The 23433-nt window shown below is 46.5% G+C and overlaps 1 pseudogene; it reads right to left on the bottom strand.

Annotated features, from left to right (window-relative positions):
* Positions 1–862: 862 nt before the first annotated feature.
* LOC149335110 (uncharacterized) lies at positions 863–22151 on the bottom strand (annotated as a pseudogene).
* Positions 22152–23433: the final 1282 nt, after the last annotated feature.

The following is a 23433-nucleotide window of genomic DNA, read 5'->3' on the forward strand; positions in this document are numbered from 1 at the left end:
TACGCTTTGACGAATAGAGTTCAAAGGAAAATCAGGTGCTTGAAACAAATCGACGTTTAAACATGATAAATTTAACTAACATGATGGCGACGCAGCTGTGCGTCATAAAACAGGTTAGATGCGTTAATTAGTAGCAGCTAACTGAAATCTAGCTGTGTATGGAGTTTTTGTTTACAAGTGTTATGAGTTTGGTTGAGAATAGAAAGTTGTAGCGGGTACTCAGTGCATGTAAAAGAATATACCGCATGTGACGCATGAAACATGCTTTCGGAGAGCCGGAGCTCCTATAGCAACAGTACCAAAGGAAAATAAAATTTTTGGACATCTGATGATGGGCAGTATATGCAATGACCACCGCTACATGTAAACATTGTATATAAATATAATTTCTAGACTGCAATGAATTACAATGCCATTTAACTCATCTCACTCTCTTTATAAAGTTCGCCGCCACCGCCACCATCACCGTGAAAGAACTGTAGGTTTAGCTCAGAATGAACTGACTAATATCTTGAAACAGTAAGCAGCCCTAAAAATGAGAGCGACGAAGAAACCAGACGACAGTACCAGCGCATACTGCCAACTGGTTTACTAGAGCAAGCAAGACAAAATTTCATCAAGGTAGAAACATCACTTGAGCAAACGCGGCCAGGTTAAAACCAGAGCAGCATCCAGCCACAGCATGAAAACTGGTACGGCCAATGGAAACCAGGTGGCACACGCGCGCACATGCCAGAGACACGCAAGGAGCTGAGGAGTTGAGAACAATGAATTGACGCTGTACCTCCCCTACGCCTACCTACGACCCCAGCAGGAGTGCGACCCCAGCAGTATGACCCCAGCAGGAGTGCCTTCCATTGCTTCAGCGCGGCATTGACGTCGTCTCCTCGATAGACCCGCTGTCTCGCGATTCCGGACGGCTGGTTGTGGAAACGGGGCACGGGATGCCGCGACATGCTGTCATGTAGTGCGTCACGAAGCCCGTATGCTGGACAGTGGCGCCACAGCGGTGGCACTCAACTGCGTGGAAGGTGCACTCAAGCTCGTAGTGCCGGAGGACACTTGGCATGGAGCCCGTGAAGCGGCAGCCATGGACTTGGTTCCAGCAGTAAACCTCGAAAAGAATAGAAAAGGCGAGGTTTAAATACAGCCCTCAGCACTGCAATTAAAGGTGGTTTCTAGTTGAAGCCACCAGAGACGAAGAAGACCAGCACACTGCAGAAGGAGATAATCGCAGAAAGACCAGTGTATCAGAGGTGTTAATGTGAAAGGAAAGAACGGATTTCAAAACACCACATGCATTCCGAATCATAAACCCGCCACTTACATTCTATGTACTCTTTATAACAGATTGTTTTTTATGTAATTTCTATTTACTTCGAACACGACATGAAGACCTACAGAAGTATTCGGTAATCATTGCGCAATGACATTATCGGGCTTTTTTACAAGCGCCTAAGGTGCCGTGATGTATCAGCGAATGACATACGCAAGTCACAACAGCGCGGCTTTATGTAGGTGAGGGAATGCGATATTGTGAATTGATTTGCTTCAAGTACACCTCCAGAACTCCGGGCAGGAGCCAACGTACGGATTACCCCTTGCAGAGGGTTACGCTGCTGTGACTGTAGTTCATGTTTTTAATCATCGTAATTCTGGATTTGTCAACTTCCTCGGCATACACGCAGGTACCACCAAATCTGGCGACGTTGCCGATTCGCAGCCATATTTCTGAGCTTCAACCTCCGATAGATCATGACACGATTTTTTTCAGCAACGGTTGCTGAAGGTTGTGTTACTTGATGATAAACCACGCAACATTATTCCTGCGAGAAACGTAAGCTGTGACTGTGCCCAAGATAGGTGAGCATCAAAGAACAAGGTAAACCACTTTACGAAGGCAGACCTTGTTCACGTTGCGCTCAACCTAGAGCGCAATGTGAACATGAAAAACCATTTTTCTAGAACTGAACTTCAACTCACGTTCTTGTGCGAGTGTTTGGTAATTTGATTTCCCATTGTTTCATTTTGTGGGAGCGGAAATGTGGCCTTCCGCTGCACCTCACTAAGTATCACTATTTCTGAGTTATTTACTGGGAAAGCAACCGCTAACACACACACAAAAAAACAAACCCTCATTACTGTTGACCGCGCAGGGATATAACAGTTATAGCGCTGAAGGATAGCAGTAATTTATCTGCCAAAGATAATATCAACCGAAAACGAACCAAAATCAGGCTCGAAATTAAGCACCGTAAAAGACCTGACGATGTTTTAAAACAGTAGAAACAGAAAAGTCCTGCCCAAGTACTTTTCATTGTCTTTCTATGGCTCACTGTCGCGCACACTTTAGATACCCCGAATTTGCAGAAGAAACAACATAGGTGAATGAATCGATCAATAGATGAATCCCACAGGACATTACGCGCACCACTATGCTGAACCAAGGGCTATTGCCACAAAGCGCATCGGAGTAGCAGTTGTTAAGCGAATAAAACGTGCGCGCAGACTTTCACAGTGGACCTGTTCGCCAACATTGCCGCCGCTATAACGTGGGTTCGAGCCACCAATATGCCGCAACAGCGCTGCTTACCAAAGCTGGAACCTCGACCAGTGCCTAATTAATCGACGTGAAAGCCGAAAAATTAAGAAAAGGCTTCGTATATATTCTACGTTACGGCTGCAGGCATCGTACACATTAGGGTAAAAGAATTTACGCCGCGCACAAACACGCCTTCACACTCATGCTCGTATGAATACATGCTTCGTAAATGAAACCTTTAATCATAAGGAAAGAAATGATTAGGCGCCGCACACTTACCTTCAGCTTCTGGACTTCATTCGGCGGCAAAAGAATGTTCGGGCACACGTTTTCGTCGAAGCGTTCCTGGTCCATAGGACAGACACCGCCGACGCCATCTTGGACACTGCCCTTCTTGCAGGTTTCGCAAAGGGAGTGGCAGCAAGGTAGTAGCACGGTGCTTTCGGGAATCAGACCGCACAAGGAGCACGCGTAAGGATGCAATGTTTGCTTGGTTGATCGGGTTAGCCTCCATTTCAACAAAACTTGGGTAGGGCCTAGTTGGTACATGATGTTGTGAAGGTAAAGGATGCGCAATCTAAGGACGAACCACGAAGAAAGACACAGGGACACACACAAGCGCAACTAACAACTGTTTATTTCTTCCTTGAAACGCTTACTTATACACCTGGCCACGCATGCTCAAAAGCAATCTCTAACCACAATAGTCATGCCAACGGCTCCATTTGACGCCGATGAAATCTCCGGCACTCACCCGCAGCAGCGTTCCTGTTTTAGCGTCCGACATGGTGCAGTGCTTGGCAGAGTGAAGGGTTGGGTATCGGTAACTGCCGACGTGGTCGCTGTCACTGTTGCAAGGCCCGACAGCGTCAAGCGTTGACAGCCAAAAAGAAAAAAAAATACACCAAAATCTCACGAGGCAGTCAGACAGCGAAATCTTGATGCGAAAGACGGAACACTCGCGCGTGCTGTGTGTTATCAGTGACGTTGATTTCGCTTAGCCAATCCAGAATCACGGCTTTCTTCAGTAGAAGGAATCAACCCCCAGTGGCAGGAAAGCGATAACCTTTCCGTTTTCATTGCAATATCTAATCCATAAATGAAAATTTAAACGAGCTTAGTGCACTTGTACATTTATGGCAACAGTGTTTACATTTAGAAGAACATTCTTGCGGGCTAGCTGATTCATTTTCGACGAAGAGGGAAACAGAAACAATGCTGCGCCCATGGTGTCGTATTCGCTTCTTTACTTCCTGTCCTCTTTCTTTCTGGCAGTTTCTAGCCTTCCTCTCTACAATATGATCTTACTGCTGTAATGGAGACCTGGATAAAGTAAGGTTAGTTCCCCTGCATACGTGGCTGCACAAGATTGCCACAAGATAGCGCCCCTCTTATTTAAAGCAGCGTAAGTCATAAAGAGCTCAGTGATTCCGCACCAAAATTCCGAGAGCAGGGAAGCCGTTTTTATTCAACTCAAGACAAAGCTCATAGTAGGCGTAGTAATCGCCCTCCAAACTTGTTTATGTGCCAATTCATGTCGCCTATGAAAGCTATTTTAGCGCCTCTTATGTACTTCATTATTGATCTGAAAGGCAAGACGGTCATGGTTAAATAATTTTGTCCGAATCCTTCCTTATCAAAAACATCATTATCAATGCACCTGGTGGATTAGCTTATCAGTCAGGAACAATGACGTTTTGTCTAGCCTTGATATGAACGCCTGCGTCGATGCTGGTAAGCTGAACACTACAGATCATTGTTGAAGTTTTCTGTTCTTACCACGATCAAGACGGCTCATAACTAGACGGGTAGATTCTCATAACTGTTCCAATATTATATATCGGGTGATATTTACATGAAAATATGGACTGTGGAAGTTTGTATGATGACGTCGTAGATACAGAATTTTCAGTTTCGTCCGCACTATTGTGCAAGTAATTACCAGGTGAAAGCTAATGTATTCACGACACGACAATCAGCATGTCGGTTAATCACCGCCTGCCCGTAGAGCCGTTGAACCAGCGTAACCAATCGTTCTGGTACCACGTGAGCTTGAGTCACGGTTTCTTTTTGCCGTCTGCAGGCGCGGCTGCGGCGTAAGCGGAAGCAGCAGGGGTAGGGTGGCTAGAACTTTTTTAGGTGTGAAAAGCGCGGCCCGTTTCCCTTGCCGGAAGTGGCACCGCTGCTCACCGATGCCGCCAGGGGCGCTGATGCTAGAGGCGCCGTCGCGCGGTCGCTGATCGTGCATGGTGGAATGCGCGCGGACCGCGTTTAATTTCGTGATTTGCGCGCTGTGATTTGCTTTTAAGATGTTGCTGATGGTGAAAAATGGCTCCGCGGTGGTATTTTGTCCACGTGATGCAATGATGAGCTCCGGGTCGTCAAGAATTATTCACCAAGCAGAACTGCTTTCTTTCCACAGCAGACGACAAGCAGTTGCAGGCATTTTTTCGTTGATTTAAAGGGAACTCAGGTTCGATTGATGTGCTGGCATGAAAGTTGCTTCCGCAGACGTCCGCACGCCTTTCTGCACGCGCTCGGCTGTTCGTTTCGAAAAGCGTTGCATGCTTTTGTTTTGCTCCTTAGACGATTATACGGCAAGACTACACTGTGTCGCATACAAGTTCGTACCGTGAAAGAATTAGTGGGTTTTTACGTACAGAGGTCGAAAAGCAATAGTAAAAATGTAGTGGCTGGATCCGGATTAATTTTCCGCCGCATGAGTTATTACATGCGTTGCAACCGCACCAAACGAGCATTCCCTTTTCAAAGAAACACTCCCAAGAAGTGGCAGCTCATGAAGCACACAAGTGTGGCGAGCGCACCTACCCAGCAAAACATATGCACAGTATGAAAAAGACGTGTTTCTGGAAGAACACATTTATTTTCAGTTGTTCATCCACATACACAACAGCATGATAAGCCCATTAAAGCACGCATGGCTTCACCCTTTTGCATTTCCTTTCGTCTTCCTTTTGATTAACTCCTTTCAAAAAAAAAAGTGAACCCGTTTTAAGCAGTAGAACTTCACTACTGAACTCGTCAATGTCACTGAGTGCTGGGGGCAGCCTATTTTTGTCGTTTCCCCAATTATTTTCCACATGTCAGTCACCGACTTAGCATGAAGGGTAGTTCTGCTGAAGAAACTAGTGGCTTTGTTCTCTAGTGTCATAATAAGGTTGTAGAGGGGAGATTGTTGGGAACAAAAGCCCACCAAGGTCCCACTGCATTGATGCTTCCGTGGGTAAATCAGAGCTGGGCACGTCTTCTTTCTTCATTAGGCAAGCAGCCTTGCAATCCTCACAGTTGATGGACAGCACGCGTTTTCGTGCCACGTAGCCGGCGATATAATAAATAAGGCGGGCATCACTTTTTTCCGATATGTAAGAAGCATGGTCAACAGACACTTCGGCTGCATCGGATCGGAGCGGTCGGCTGTATGCCTCTTGCTCTTCGCTGTCTGTCTCGTTGAGCAGTTCCTCCACAGATAGCAGCGACTCAACTACACCATCAGGCACGTTACCTCCCTTGGGACTCCTGGCAACACTATAGAAACTGAGGCACCTGCAAGTAAGCACAGAGTAGTAACTCTTAATCAGAGCCAAGTGTAAACCAGTTAAATTGCACAGTGTATAACCAGCAAGATTAGCGATACCTCATGATGACAATGAACTGGGCCGGAGTCGGATGGTCATTGGCCCCACCTGCCTGCCTCACAATTCCGAAACACCGCTCAAGGCAATCTTGGCTGAGGTGCGCAGTCATGAGGTACTTAAAACCAACTTTCTTTGTTAGGTAGTCAAGTAGGCTCTTTGTTGCAGTGAGGGTCACACGCAAGCCCACTGCTGTGCTTCTGCTTAAAAATCCAATCCCCTTAGCATGGTCCTCCCAGAGGTCTAGAAAGTGCAGCATTTCGTCCAATGTTTTCTCATTCTTGCTGCCGGGTCTGAAACACCATTACAGAATGCACATAAATGTATTGTTGACAACTGAGATAAATGTGGCAATAAATTTGAACTTACCTTAAGGCTTCTGCTGGGAATCTGGACGTCATGGCCTCAATCAGATTAGCCATGAGCCCAATGACAATTCTTGTTGGGTCGCTGTTCGGGTATTTGCTCTCAATTTGCTCTTTGTAGAAGGCCAAAGCATTCCTAACTTGGGCGCTAAAGACCTGAAAAGCAAGGTCTACCCTCATCTTCTCAAACCCATTAGGAAATATGTGGGACCTCGTAAGTTTTGGTGCCACCTTCAAGGTGACGCAAGCACTGTCCACCTTCCACATTGTCGACACGTGTTCCCAGTGGGCCTGTAAAATTAATCATTTCGCATTGGAAACACTGACAACAATGAGCAAACATTTATGAATATGTGCCAACATTTCACACAATGTTTCTTAGCAAGCATACCCGTCCATTGTGCGTGTTGCGCACACATTTGACAAGGTGTGGAAAGTCAGATATAAAATGCAGAAATCTGCCTTTGTCACAGGGATGGACGACCCTGCACCTTATATCATTGAAGTTTCCACGTATGCCTAGGATGTTCCACATAGATCGATTCCACGGGGCACCATCAGAACAAATATAATCGACACGGAGGCCAGCTTGTTCGGTCAAAATCGTTGCTTCTAGAATAATTTTTGCCAGCAGTCTTGCTTTCACATTTCCATTGGAGGCGAACACACCTAAGACAGAAAAGAACATTGCATGCGATCGTGTAATCTGCTAAAAAAATTTAGAAATAGTAATCAAATTTTATTTACCTATAATCTGTGTCCATTTGCCCACAAATGGCTGAAACATCACCATCAGGCCGTGGTCAGCTTTTTTTCTTTTGTCACATTCTTCAGTGTACTTTCCCAGGTCCACAAAGCCTTCTATGTGCTTGGACGATGTCATGTCAAGGTGGGTTGAAAGCTTCATTTCATCCACTACTAGACCACCATGCCTTTCATTTCGTCTATGTCCTGGGCTTTTGATCTCACGCATGACAGAAGATTGGCATTAAATCCATAAGAAGCTCTGAAACCCTAAAAATGCAATAATGTCACCACTCGGACTTTCATAACGCGTCCAGTCACATACCTTAATGTACCTTTGTAGGCAAACACGACTGGGAACAACCAGAATCTTGTGGCTTCTGAGGTGCTCGTAGAGCCGTGGGCTTTTCATTCTTAGAATTATGCACTCAAGAAGCCATTCCTTGTCATATCGGTATTCACGCTGAGACTTTCGGTTACAGGCTTCGAAACACGCACGAACAGCAGCTTGCTGCTTCTTTGGAAGCTTTTTCAGCTGAAAGAAAAAGGGAATATCATACGCATATAAGCACATGCAATATAATTAAAGCATTGTAGCACACCTTCTCTGCAAAGGCGGACTTCTCGATTTTGCAGTTCTTTTCTCGGAGCTCTGTCAGGTTATCTTTCAGAGACAGGATTTTCTTGCCCTTCCGCTTCAAAGTACGCACTGCCTGTTTCAGTCGCTGCGCAGCTAGAGAGGCGAGTGGAGCCTTTCTTGCGAGTGGGTGTCGTACTCTTTTCTTAAGGCGCAAAAGGCGAGCCATAAGTCTGTTTCTGCATGCTCTACATGCGGAGCACCTTTCAGTAGAGACATCTGTTGGACACAAAACAAAAATGCGTTTTTTAACAAACACAGCAGTTCCTGCACATTCATCTGCGGTGAGGGCATCAATTTTCCCTCCTAGACACACATTCTACGAAATGATTCCATACCTTGTGATGAAGATGAGGATCCATTGCAAGTCATGGAGAACATGTGTTTTTGGGCCACTTTTGCCACCTTTACCACATTTAAAGGCTGGAATTCGTCCAATTTTCCAACTCCATGGCACAATAAAAGTTTGTCAGCATAAGCCAACATGTCCTGAGCTTCTTTCAATGTAAGAATCTCTTTCTTCTTGTGAAGAAGTCCATTCAGAAATATGCTGCACTGATAAGGTCCTGCGCTGTCTTCCACTTCGAACACAACTATCTTGTTCAGCACCACAGGAGGATTTGCGTTCCTAATGAACTCTGCTGTCTGATAGCACAGAACATTTTGGTTTTTAAATTTTTGCAAAAACCAGAGCTCATTTGGGCGTATGAGCTCGCTGCTTAAGGATGCAACTGGACATACGGTCTCTTGCGACACATTCGCACCGTCCTCTGCCACTGATCCTGTTTCCATGATCTCAACGTCTGTGCGACTCTTTTTGAATGAAGCAGCAGTTTCATTTACGTTTCTTCGCTTCCTCTCCTTTGGCAGAGTCTTGCTTAAGTATTTAGGTAAGTTAGGAAAGATCGTTGGTATCGCATCTTCGGTTAGGCCAGGAATATCTCGGGGCACTATGACCTCCTTCCCGTTTATATTGTGCTTGAAGTTTCGCGCAATAAACCTATCAAAGAAACAACAAACAAAACCATGCATGAGCTCACGTTTGCATGCGAGAACACCATTCACGCCTGGAGAGCACGAAAGCGGACATTAAGGCGAGCATCTAAGAATGGCGATAAAAGCCTGCGGTGGAATAAAATAGTTAGGCACGTACCTTGCGTCAAAATGCTTCTCGCACACAGCAGAATTCTCTTGCAATTCCTTATCAGCCCTGGGGATGGCGTTGGACCATTTGGTGAATAGCTGTTTACATGCTGGAGCTCGGAAGAGGGACACTTTTTCTGTAGAAGATCTGTACCCTGAATTGCATCCAGGCACGAAACACCAGCGCTGGGTCTTTTTTTTTTTTGCTGTTGGCGGCATTTTCAAAGCACGCGGCTAAAATTCTAGCCACGCGGCAGAAAATCAGCGCGAGCGAAGCCTTTTTGCCGGCTTGCCAAGCAATTCCGCCTGCTCGCTCTGACGGCGCCGCTGTCTTCAGCGCCCCCGCGCGGCATCGGTGCGTTTTGGGGGCAGCTTCCGGTGGCCGCTTCACACACCTAAAAAAGTTCTAGCCACCCTAGCAGGGGTAATCTGTTTGTCGTCTGCTTGGGCTTTGAAAGCTATTATCGTAGATGAAGTGATCTAACCTTACAGGCTCGATCAAAGCCTTGCAGCTGAAACCTGATTTCATGGCAGTTTTCATGGTCATGCACCACTATATAGGTGACTAAAAAACAGTAAAATAAGTTGAAAATGAGGGCAGCACAGGAGACAATTTGGCATGGCATTATTTGCGTTCATATACGTGCTTTAAAGAGTTTTTTTGTATGATTGTAAATTGTGGCGTTTATCGTCCCGGAGAGACTCACTGGCTTTGAGAGTCGCCGTAGCAGTGGCTCCGGATACATTTAGACCCCCCTGGGATTAATTACGTGCGCAGACATCGCTCAGAAAACAGGAGCTTTTTTACTTCACCTCCATCGATGTACGGTCGATGCGTGCTCGATGGAACCCGTGACCAGTCAGCAGCAGAACGACAAACCCATTCGGCCACAACGGAGCGCCACTTCTCAGGCGTTCCGTGAGTTTCTTTACCTGGTCCTATCCAATAAGGCTCTTCACCGCAGCCACCATTAGCGTGAAAGAACGATTGTATTGTCTCAGGATGTATTAATATCTTCTTGTGGAATAGTTGGTAATTCATCCAGAAAAATAAGCAGCCCTAAAAAAGAGCGACGAAGAAACAGAAGATAGGAGCAGTGCTGACAATAATGTCTGGTTTATTGCAGCAAACTGACCGGAATCTGTACAAGGTAAGAACATCACTTGACAAAACGCGGGAACGCAAAATCCGGCCGCGCATCCACCAACAGTATGAAAAATGACGTGGTCAAAGGAAACCACATGATACGCACGCGCACTTGCCAGAATATCAGACACACAGGAAGCCGAGGCCGAACCGCCGCAGTCGGGATGCATTTGCTCAAGAAAGATATCAAAAGCAGAGTCAAACGCTCGTAGCAAAAGCTGTGTCAGGACTAAAATGTAACCTTAAAAACACACTAAAACACAAGAGCGAAAACGATCATCAAGAGGAAAAAAGATGCAGTCACATTCGTCAGAATAAAATAAACGGGCACAATTTATAAAAGCATACACAAAAGGCTATTTCCTTCTATGATAGCGTAATTCAAGGCGAGCTGATGCACCGGTAACCGGCCTTGGAAGCGAGAGCGCCTTCAAAGCCTCGAAATACAAAAGAGAAATATCATAAAGGCGGAGAGAACACAACTCTAGAAAGCCACTGGGCACACCAACACACTGATGAAGAGACAGAACAGAAGCGATATTTTACAGTCAAATAAAAACTCGTGAAGAAGTCCTCAAGCCGTAATGATAGACAATAATTAGGATTTATTTGTATATAAAACAGAATAAAAAGATAACACTTGGAAGCACTATATATGTCTCGGTTACCAACTCGTGAATTCACCCTTAAACTTTCTAACGCTAGCAGGCGAAACGACTCGCACGCTCTCTGTATGTAGTACTTCTTGCTGAATAATTTGCCTTTATTTGCCTTTCGTCCAGCATGTAGCTATGACTGAAGAGATTTAAAGGCAGCACCCTTGAGTCGCCAGCTGACCCTCGCACGTGACAAATTCGTAAGTTACGGAAACACGCACAAGCACGCGTAAATAACTCTATAATCCCGACGTAACACAAATATTTGTAAACATACACGGATCCAAGTTGTTCAAGACATCGATTGCGGATACAATGCTAAAGAGGTCATAGGTGTTAAGTGTCCACCACGAAGACATCGAAGCTGATCTCTCTCTCACTGGTAAAGCCATTCGATTCTAGGTGTGACCAACTGTGGAAGAATTCTTGCTGCCATCCCTCAGCAAGCAGCTCTCGAACGTCTACCTCTTCCAAGAAACAAACACTCTTATTTCGGTCTTTATTCCAGATTTTCACGCCCTCCACTTGTGACGCCAAACGAGACATATCGAGGGTACCTTCAAAGCTAAAACGGAGGACTAACAATTCATCACACGCCCCCACAGCGACTCTGAGGTAAACGTCTTTCCAGTGCCACTTGTTCACTGTCAGGACCGTTTTAAACTCAGGTGTCTGGGTGTAAAGGCCGCGAGCATTTTTAACTTTCAAGGAGTAAATGACGCGCCTATTCTCTCCACGACTTCTCTCAAAAGAGTAGACATGTAAGACTTCGTCGATATCGCTACAGCACGAATCAGGAACGTATTCCCACCAAGCAACAGGCCGCTTCACATGCTGCACAGCTGTCTGGTACCCGTCTTCGAGGGGAAGCGAGTGATTGGCTGGCCAACACTTCCAGTCTTCGCAGGATGTGCCTCTTCTCAAAGCTCCACTCCAAAGGTGCTTCGCCCTCTGCGCGCTCTTCTTCGTTAGATCCGACACTCAGTTGAGGGGTGAGGTCTTCGGGCTGCGACTGTACCTGTTCCCGTACTGCCACTGAAGGTCCTTCGGAAGGTTGTGTGCGCCCTTAGTTAAAACTACCATTCGTACTTCTGAGTGTTTCCACGATTTCACGCATGAGGACAGCGTGGTTTGCCATGTCCTCTGAGAGTCGGTTAACCTGGCTCTCCATTGCGGGAAGCTGGTTCTGGAACGGTTCCATAAGGAACGCCTTGAATTCCTCCAGGGAGGCGATGACGTCATTTGTTCTCAAGACGCGGTCGCCTCTTGAGTGCGGATTGTCGGTTGTGGAAATAGCGCGGGCGGCGTCACTGCATCCGTTCACGTAGTGCGTCGCTAAGGCCACATGCACAACACTGTTTCCACAGCGCGGGCACTCGACTGCATGGAAGGCGCATTCGTCCTCGTAGTGTCGGAGCACACCTGGCAGGGAACCCACGTACTGGCAGCCATGGACGTCGTTCCAGCAATAAACCTGAAGGTGAAACAAAGGCAGTGAGAAACAAAAGCACGCCTCAAAACTACTACAAACAAAAATGCGGTTGCTAGACGAGACCACCAAAAACGTAAGAAAAAATTGGGTAGTGGTTTGACGTAGTCAAACCGAGTTGCCATGCGAAAACGCATGTTCAATCTTGAATTGGACGTCACAACTACTGAGCCTTTACAAAAATAAATTGATTTATTTCTTATCTTCTTTATTATTTCGTAACGCTTGTTATAAGCTAGGGCTTTAAGTGGAGGGAAGAAGAGTTCTGCGATTTTTATTTAGCCTTGTCACTTGCAGATTACTTGTTACTGGCTGTGCTGAGACAGCGTTGTGACATAAACGAATGACATACGAAAGTTTATTTATTTATTTATTTATTTCATAATACTGAAGGCCAGTGCTTGGCCCAAGCAGGGGTGAACTTAGATTGTTACGTAACGAAAAGAATAAAATTATTCAATATTAGCTGCACAAGGATACCAAAAGAATAAAACCAAAAGAATAAACTTATAGAATGTTGGGAGCGCACGGATACTAAAAGAAAAAAACTAAAAGAATAAAGTTATACAATATTAGCAGCACACGGGTACAAAACATACATATAAGCAATATTAGCAGGTAAGTAGACGATTTAACGCATCAGAAAAATTTTGCGAGGAAAAAACAGATTCCGGTAACGAATTCCAATCTTGCACTGTTCTAGGGAAACAGTCAGAACAGCGCAGCTTTATGTAGGTCAGGGAATGCGATATTCTGAATTGATTTGCTTCAAGTACACCTCCATAACTCCGGGCTTAGGAGCCAACGTACGAATTACCCCTTGCAGAAGGTTACGCTGCTGTGACTGCAGTTCATGTTTTTAATCATCGTAATTCTGGATTTGTCAACTTCCTCGGCATACACGCAGGTACCACCAAATCTGGCGACGTTGCCGATTCGCAGGCATATTTCTGAGGTTCAACCTCTGATTTTGTGGGAGCGGTAATGCGGCCTTTCGCTGCACTTCAATAAGTATCACTATTTCTGAGTTAATTACTGGGAAAGCAACCGCTAACACAAAGAAAAAACAAACCCTCATTAGTGTTGACCGCGCAGGGATAAAACCTATGGGCTGAAGGATAGCAGTAATTCATCCGCCAAAAATAATATTAACCAAAAAAAAGAACCAAAATCGGGCTCAAAATTAAGCACCGAAAATGACCTGACGATGTTTTAAAAAAATTACGAGGAACTTTAGCGGCTAAAGTGCTGAAAGGCGAAAGCCTGAGTGCTGCATTCTGCTACGTGATTGTTCACTGCACATATTGTTGGTGCATTAATTAACTGCCAATTAATGACGCTTAAGCTTCGCCTTTAGAAGTGGAACGCGACAGCATGTTGTAGAGCTGCCACGGAGTCCAAGGAACGCCACCACCCGTTCGGCGCGATGCGTTGCCCTTTGAACGCAACGCTTTTTGAGGAAAGGAAATGGGGCTGTAATTCTCTGTCATCTCGGTGGACACCTGAGCCGCACCGTACAGGAAGGGAGGAAGTGTGAGTGAAAGAAGAAAGAGGGGCCGTAATGAAGACAATGAAAATTGTATTTGAGGAAAGGAAATTACGCATTAACTGTCTCACATATATCTGAGTAGACACTAGTCGAAAATTGTATTTGAGGAAAGGAAGTTGCGCAGTAACTGTCTCACATATTTCGGTGGACACCCGTCAAAATTCGCGCGCGGTGACGTCACGACAATTTGGACCAATCTGAAACGCGGAGAAATACGCCTTGCTCGTCGGTAAATTGGTTTCTGAGGAAAGGAAATGTATCTGTCTCTCATATCTCAGTGGACACCTAAACCTCACCGTAACGGGAAGCGAAGACACCGTATTCACTAGACGCGCCTTTGTTCATTCCAAACCATCGTGCTGGCATGGCGGAGTGGAAGCGTGCTCGACTCGCACTCCGGAGACCGGGGTTCGATTCCCAAGCTCGGCAAATTTCTTACTTGGTTTTATTTATTTATCTGGTCGGACTAGAAAGGTTAATTAGTTAAGTAAGCAATTAACTAAACTCAAACTTACTTGGAGCATCACTATACGACCCCTTTAATTGGTTGCATGGTTAGTAGCCAAAGTACAATTGGCCCCGATTGAAATTCGCGCACTGTGACGTGACGACCGTTTCGACCAACTGAAAAGCGTGACATTCTCTGTCGACAGCTCCTGCTTACAACGATGAGGCATTAAAGGCTTCCGCCTTAAAACTGTGGAAACAGAAAAGTCCTGCCCAAGTACCTTTCATTGTCTTTCTATGGCTCACTGTCGCGCACACATTAGATACCCGGAATTTGCACAAGAAACAAAATAGGTGAATGAATCGATCAATAGATGAATCCCACAGGACATTACGCGCACCACTATGCTGAACCAAGCGCAATTGAAACAAAGTGCATAGGAGTAGCAGTTGTTAAGCGAATAAAACTTGCGCGCAGACTTTCACAGTGGACCTGTTCGCCAACATTGCGGCCGCGGGTTCAAGCCACCAATATGCCGAAACAGCGCTGTTTAACGAAGCTCGAACCTCTAGCAGTGCCTAATTAACCGACGTGACAGGCGAAAAATTAAGAAAAGGCTTCGGAGGTACTCTACGCTACGGCTGCAGGCATCGTACACATTAGGGTAAAAGAATTTACGCCGCGCACAAACACACCTTCAGACTCATGCTCGTATGAATACATGCTTCGTAAATGAAACGTTTAATCATAAGGAAAGAAATTATTAGGCGCAGCAGACTCACCTTCAGGTTCTGGACTTCATTCGGCGGCAGAGGAATGTTCGGGCACACGTTTTCGTCGAAGCGTTCCTGGTCCAGAGGACAGACACCGCCGACGCCATCTTGGACACTGCCCTTCTTGCAGGTTTCGCAAAGGGAGTGGCAGCAAGGTAGTAGCACGGTGCTTTCGGGAATCAGACCGCACAAGGAGCGCGCGTAAGGATGCAATGTTTGCTTGGTTGATCGGGTTAGCCTCCATTTGACGCCGATGAAATCTCCGGCACTCACCCGCAGCAGCGTTCCTGTTTTGGGGTCCGACATGGTGCAGTGCATGGCAGAGTGAAGGATTGGGTATCGGTAACTGCCCGCGTGGTCGCTGTCACTGTTGCAAGGTCTGACAGTGTAAAGCGTTGACAGCCAAAAAAGAAAAAAAAAGCACACCAGAATTTCACGAAGCAGTCAGACAGCGAAATCTTGATGCGAAAGACGGAACACTCGCGTGTGCTGCGTGTTATCAGTGACGTTGATTTCGCTCAGCTAATCCAGAATCACGGCTTTCTTCAGTAGAAGGAGTCAACGTCCAGTGGCAGGAAAGCGATAACCCTTCCGTTTTCATTTCAATATCTAATCCATAAATGAAAATTTAAACGACATTAGTGCACGTGTACATTCCATTTAGAAGAACATTCTTGCGGGCTAGCTGATTCATTTTCGACGAAGAGGGAAACAGAAACAATGCTGCGCCCATGGTGTCGTATTCGTTTCTTTACCTCCTGTCCTCTTTCTTTCTGGCAGCTTCTAGCCTTCCTCTCTACAATATGATCTTACTGCTGTAATGGAGACCTGGATAAAGTAAGGTGAGTTCCCCTGCATACCTGGCTACACTACAGTACCATTACCAAAGGATAGCGCCCCTTCAGGTTGCTGCGCCACTCTTATTTAAAGCAGCGTAAGTCATAAAGAGCTCAGTGATTCCGCACCAAAATTCTGGAAGCAGGGAAGCCGTTTTTATTCAACTCAAGACAGAGCTCATAGTAGGCGTAGTAATCGCCCTCCAGACTTGTTTATGTGCGAATTCATGTCCCATGAAAGCTATTTTGGCGCCTCTTATGCACTTCATTATTGATCTGAAAGGCAAGACGGTCACGGTTAAATAATTTTGTTCGAATTCTTCTTTATCAAAAACATCAATATCAGTGCACCTGGTGGATTAGCTTATCAGTCAGGAACAATGACGTTTTGTCTAGCCTTGATATGAACGCCTGCGTCGATGCTGGTAAGATGAACACTACAGACCATTGTGGTAATTTTTTGTTCTTACCACGATCAAGACGGCTCAGAACTAGACGGCTAGATTCTGATAACTTTTCTAATATTATATATTGGGTGATATTTACTTGAAAATATGGACTGTGAAAGTTTGTATGATGACGTCGTTGATACAGATTTATCAGTTTCGTCCGCACTATTGTGCAAGTAATTACCAGGTGAAGGCTAGGGTATTCACGGCAGGACAATCAGCATGCCATCTATTCACCGGCTGCCCGTGCAGCCGGTGATGCAGCTAGCCAATCACTCTGGTGTCACGTGACCATGAGCCACGGGTTCTTTTTGCCGTCTGCTTTCGCGGTGGCGGCGTAGGTGGAAGCAGCAGGAATGATCTGTTTGTCGTCTGCTTGGGCTTTGAAAGCTATTATCGTAGATGAAGTGATGTAACCTTACAGCCTCGATCAAAAGCTGGCAGCTGAAACCTGATTTCAGGGCAGTTTTCATGGTCATGCACCAATATATAGGTGACTAAATTACTAAAAAACAGTAAAAAAGCGAACAAGGGAAGGGGAATGAGGGGCTCGTTATAAATATAGTAGAAGCCAACAGCCACAGAAACCAAGGGGCACAGGAGATTTTTTTTAATTAATATATTTATTTTGTGGTGTTGATCAATTTAGAATATTACTGAATATGTTATCGCTTAAAGCTAATTGATAGAAAAGCAGAAGAAAAAACAACCACATGCCGCCGGTGGGATCCGAACCCACGACCTCCGAATTACGCGTCCGGTGCTCTACCTCTGACCTACGGCGACGATTGTCAAACCTTCTGCTTTCGCGGGTATTTATGTTTACAAGTAACCTAGCCTTGAGAGTGTTCATGAACGTGGGTGGCGCTGATGAACACTCTCAAGGTTAGGTTACTTGTAAACATAAATACCCCCGAAAGCAGAAGTTTGACAGCCGTCGCCGTAGCTCAGAGGTAGAGCACCGGACGCGTAATTCGGAGGTCGTGGGTTCGGATCCCACCGGCGGCATGTGATTGTTTTTTCTCCTGCTTTTCTAATCAATTAGCTTTAAGCGATAGTATATTCAGTAATATGCTAAATTGATCAACACCACAAAATAAATATATTAATTTAAAAAAAAATCTCCTGTACCCCTTGGTTTCAGTGGCTGTTGGCTTCTGCTAAAAAACAGTAAGTAAGTTTAAAATGAGGGCAGCACAGGAGGCAATTTGACATGGCAGGATTTGCCTTCATCGTCGTGCTTTTAAAGCGTGGTTTCTTTGTATGGTAGTAAATTGTGGCGTTTATCGTCCCGGAGAGACTCATTGGCTTTGAGAGTCGCCGTAGCAGTGGCTCCGGATACATTTAGACCCCCCTGGGATTAATTACGTGCGCAGACATCGCTCAGAAAACGGGCGCTTTTTTAGTTCATCTCCATCGATGTACAGTCGATGCGTGCTCGATGGAGCCCGTGACCCAGAGCGCCGAACCCCCTCAGCCACAACGGAGCGCTCTCAGGTGTTCCGCGAGTTTCTTTTCCTGGTCCTCGGGAATAAGGCTCCTCACCGCAGCCACAATTAGCGTGAAAAAACAATTGTATTATCTCAAGCTGTATTAATATCTTCTTGTTGGCTAGTTGTAACTCATCCAGAAAAATAAGCAGCCCTAAAAAAGAGCGACGAAGAAACAGAAGATAGGAGCAGCACTGACAATGATGTCTGCTTTATTGCATGCAGCAAACAGACCGGAATCTGTACAAGGTAAGGACATCACTTGACGAAACGCGGGAACGCAAAATCCGACCGCGCATCCACCAACAGTATGGAAAATGACGTGGTCAAAGGAAACCACGTGATACGTACGCGCACATGCCAGTATATCAGAGACACAAGAAGCCGAGGCCGAACCGCCACAGTCGGGATGCATTTGCTCAAGAAAGATCATATCAAAAGCATAGTCAAACGCTCGTAGCAAAAGCAGTGTCAGGACTAAAACGTAACCTTAAACACACACTAAAACACAAGAGCGAAAACGATCATCAAGAGGAAAAAAGATGCAGTCACATTCGTCAGAATAATAAAATAAACGGGCACAATTTATAAAAGCATACACAAAAGGCTATTTCCTTCTATGATAGCGTAATTCAAGGCGAGCTGATGCACCGGTAACCGGCCTTGGAAGCGAGAGCGCCTTCAAAGCCTCGAAATACTCGAAATACAAAAGAGAAATATCATAAAGGCGGAGAGAACACAACACTAGAAAGCCTCTGGGCACACCAACACACTGATGAAGAGAAAGAACAGAAGCGATATTTTACAGTGAAATGAAAACTCGTGAATAAGTCCTCAAGCCGTAATTATAGACCATAATTACGATTTATTTGTACATTAAACAATAAAAAGACGCTAGCCGGTGAAATGACTTGCGCGCTCTCTGTCTCTATAATCCCGACGTAACACAAATATTTGTAAACATATACGGTTCCAAGTTGTTCAAGGTATCGATAGTGGATATAGTGCTAACGAGGTCATAGGTGTTAAGTGTCCACCACGAAGACATCGAAGCTGATCTCGCTCTCACTGGTGAAGCCATTCGATTCGAGGTGTGACCAACTGCGGAAGAATTCTTGCTGCCATCCCTCAGCAAGCAGCTCTGAAACGTCTATCTCTTCCAAGAAACAAACACTCTTACTTCTTTCTTTATTCCAGATTTTCACGCCCTCCACATGTGACGCCAAACGAGAAGTATCGAGGGCACCTTCAAAGCTAAAACGGAGGTCCAAGAATTCAACACACGCCCCCACAGCGACTCTGAGGTAAACGTCTTTCCAGTGCCACTTGTTCACTGTCAGGACCGTTTTAAACTCAGGAGTCTGGGTGTAAAGGCCGCGAGCATTTTTAACTTTCAAGGAGTAAAGGATGCGCCTATTCTCTCCACGACTTCTCTCAAAAGAGTAGACATGTAAGACTTCGTCGATATCGGTACTGCAAGAATGAGGAACGTCTTGCCACCAAGCAACAGGCCGCCCCACATGCTGGACAGCTGTCGGGTACCCGTCTTCGAGGTAAGCGAGTGATTGGCCGGTCAACACTTCCAGTCTTCGCAGGATGTGCCTCTTCTCCAAGCTCCACTCCAAAGGTGCTTCGCCCTCTGCGCGCTCTTCTTCGTTAGATCCGACACTCAGTTGAGGGGTGAGGTCTTCGGGCTGCGACTGTACCTGTTCCCTCACTGCCACTGAAGGTCCTTCGGCAGGTTGTGTGCGCCCGTAGTTCAAACTACCATTCGTACTTCTGAGTGTTTCCACGATTTCCCGCATGAGGACAGCGTGGTTTGCCATGTCCTCTGAGAGTCGGTTAACCTTGCTCTCCATTGGGGGCAGCTGGTTCTGGAACGGTTCCCTAAGGAGCGCCTTGAATTCCTCCAGGGTGGCGATGACATCATTTGTTCGAAAGACGCGGTCGCCTCTTGAGTCCGGATTGTCGGTTGTGGAAACAGCGCGGTCGGCGTCGCTGCATCCGTTCACGTAGTGCGTCGCTAAGGCCACATGCGCAACACTGTTGCCACAGCGCGGGCACTCGACTGCATGGAAGGCGCATTCGTCCTCGTAGTGTCGGAGCACACTTGGCAGGGAACCCACGTACTGGCAGCCATGGACGTCGTTCCAGCAATAAACCTGGAGGTGAAACAAAGGCAGGGTGAAACAAAAGCACGCCTCAAAACTACTACTACAAAAAAAAAATGCGGTTACTAGACCAGACCACCAAAAACGTAAGAAAAAATTGGGTGGTGGTTGGACGTATGTTATACCGAGTTGGCGTGCGAAAACACAAGTTCAATCTTGAATTGGACGTGACAATTACTCAGCCTTTAAAAAATAAATTTATTTACTAATTATCTTTATTTTTTTGTAACGCTTGTTATAAGCTAGTGCTTTAAGTGCAGGGAAGAAGCGTTCTGCGATTTTTATTTAGCCTTGTCGCCGCCGCGACGGCTCAGTGGTTATGGTGCTCGGCTGCTGACCGAAAAGACGCGGGTTCAATCCCGGCGGCGGGGGTTGAATTTCTTTGGAGGAGAAATTCTAGAGACCCGTGTACTGTGCGATGTCAGTGCGCGTTAAAGAACCCCAGGTGGTCGAAATTTCCGGAGCCCTCCACTACGGCGTCTCTCATAGCCTTAGTCGCTTTGGGACGTTAAACCCCATAAACCAAACTATTTAGCCTTGGCACTTGCAGATTACTTGTTACTGGCTGTGCTGAGACAGCGTTGTGACATGGTGAGTGAGGGTTATAAATATGTCCATTTTCATCGAGTACACAGCTGGTAGTCTACACTTGAGTTGCCTTTTTCTTTCTTGTGTTGTCGTCGCGTTGCGCCGCAGTATTTTCAGACAAACAGTACTCTCCGTTTCCCTGCCATAAAAAGTGAGATGGGCTCTCCCTATCTTAAATACCTACTCTCAGTTATTTGTAGTTTCACTCCTGCGCACGCTACGATAACCGCCACTGATGCGATCATTTTTAGCAAACACTTCGCATTACACCGTGCCGCTTCCGCCTAATTGCATCTGCTTCCTCCGATGTCACAAATTGTTGATTTCTTTTTCACTTTATTTAGAAAATCTTTCGGCGACCATTTGAATTAATGAAAACAGCTCAATTATTTTTGAGGACAGCGCACGGCGATGACTGCTGCCGGCTGCCTAGCTTCCGCGTAAGCTCTGAAGACAGGGCTACATCGGCACTTCTCCAGTATTGTACGCGCATCCTGCGATGTAAGCAATCGTCGGTTCGAGGTTACTGTAGCCAGAACTACGCTGGATGGCCATTTGTATGCGCCAAGGCTTGTGAAATCGTTCTTCGCAATCGCCGAAATCGCACGCACATATTCTACGTACTCGCTATCGGGCCCTTCACAGTACGCCGGCAGTACGCCGGCGACTGATAGTTAAGAATCTGGCAAAAGTTAATCGCCGATTACTGTTAAAGTGTGAAGATATGAAACGCAGCGGCTCGTTTCGCTTTTTGTAGCGTAAGCTACACTACGCGGGATGGAAGGAGCTTCGCGTGCCCTCTGCGCCGACCATACCGCGCAGACGCGGCAGCCGCGTGACGTCACGAGAGGCTCAACGTCCCCCTCGCCGCCGCCGCCGCCGCCGCCGCCGCCGGTGCGCGCGCTCCTCTCCGACGCTCCGCCGGTCGACGCTTTCCAGAAGCGTGACGTCATCGTATCAGCAGACGCGCTGGAGCTGCGTGCGCCCGCCACTGTTTACGACTGCCGCTGTGCCCGCTACTGCGCATGCGCGGTAAGGGCGCACCTTGAGTTTATAACGCGCGGGGCATATGGTTGATGCAATGGGCTCTTCATGGAAGTTGAAGAGTGTCGAGCCGCTGCCAGTCGGCGGAGAAGACTGGAAAACCTCAGTTCCTAAGACCCCGAGGTTGTCGCTTGGCAGTTAGCCGCTCACATTACGTATATCGTGGCATAGCACAGCTAAGCCACTGCCATTTTTTTTTCTACAGGCATAAGGTAGGCACCAGCGCAGTTTCTTAGGCCGTTGCCTCACCGGGAGTGATGCCTTCGCTCGGCCGCGGGCCTAGCGACGGCGGCAAGCGACGAGCAGCACCTTCGCGCTGTGTTTTGCCCGTGTCGCTTGCCTCGCCGTTTGTTTCCATGCGCCGGCACCCGATGAAAGCACATCTTCGCTGGTGCTCGTACGTCTCGTGTGTAGCCTTGGCTAGCATGTGGTCGTGGTTTCCGGTTAAGTTTTAAAATATTTAACTGTACAGAATGTCATGCCAACTAGTCCCTCATCGCACGCTCTTTGGTCCGGTTACGCACACCTTTTACAGCGTTACGGGGTAGTTGGTCATGCTGACGTCGTCGTCGGACCAGTTTGACAGACCGGTGCGTCAGCGTCAGCATCTATCTGCGTACCGAACAGCCCACCGAGGGTAGATCGGCGTTGCATCTGCCTGGCGGGACCGGACCCTAGCTATCCCGACGGAAATCTAAGTTACTGTTGTCGATATTGCGACACGAGGCACTAATATGAGGGTTTGGTTTGGTTTGGTTTATTGGGGTTTAACGTCCCAAAGCGACGCAAGCTTTGAGGGACGCCGTAGTAAACGGCTCCGGAAATTTCGACCACCTGGGGTTCTTTAACGTGCCCTGACATCGCACAGCAACGACTGCTATTTCGATCGCACACGCAAATAAGACCTCGTTGCGCGCATTGCAGAAACGACAGCAGACGACACTGCTCTGTGTACGCCCTTGTGACGGCACGCGAGTATTCAGTATGGCGGTCACTGCCGGTGAGAGGAGTTTCCCGGTATCAATTTCGGTCGCTTTTATTTTGTTGGGGGGGGGGGGGGGGGGGGGGATATATACAGCGTGTCCAGGACACTCAAATTTTTCAAATTGAAAACTTTTCTCAGCTTGTACGTAGAACTTACTGTAGCGCACTAATCGGTAGTGCTACATGGGGCTAGAAACCGCTTACAGTCAATTGAATCACAGGCTCTTGTATTATTTACTGAAAAGTATAAAACTTTAGTCTGAAGAACAACCATGTCATGGCCCTTTTAGGGTTCAATAAACGACCATGATGAACTGAAGTTAACGCTAGTTATGAAGCAAGATACAACCTTCCAATTTGAACATAGAGCTTACCGTTATAAGCACCAATCAGTAGTGCCGCATGTGGCTAGAAACAGATTACAGTCGAGTTCGGTATGCAGCACGTTGGATGTACACCTAGAAATGCAAATTTGCCTTTTAAAGGGGGGGAGGGGGAGGAGGGGGGATATAAATTGCGCACTACGCAGCATTATATTTTTTCGTTGTTACTCAGAAGAGCACAAAACGTTCTAGCACAAAAAGTGATAGCACAAAAAGCGATAGCACAAAAAGTGATAGCACAAAAAGTGATAGCACAAAAAGTGATAGCACAAAAAGTGATAGCACAAAACGTGCAACTGTTTTATCTACCGGATGCAGGCAATCAAGTAAACAGTTTTTGTT

The sequence above is a fragment of the Amblyomma mixtum genome, chromosome 7 (genome assembly GCF_055824585.1).
Source record: "Amblyomma mixtum isolate Tamu chromosome 7, ASM5582458v1, whole genome shotgun sequence".
NCBI classification, from domain to species: Eukaryota; Metazoa; Arthropoda; class Arachnida; order Ixodida; family Ixodidae; genus Amblyomma; species Amblyomma mixtum.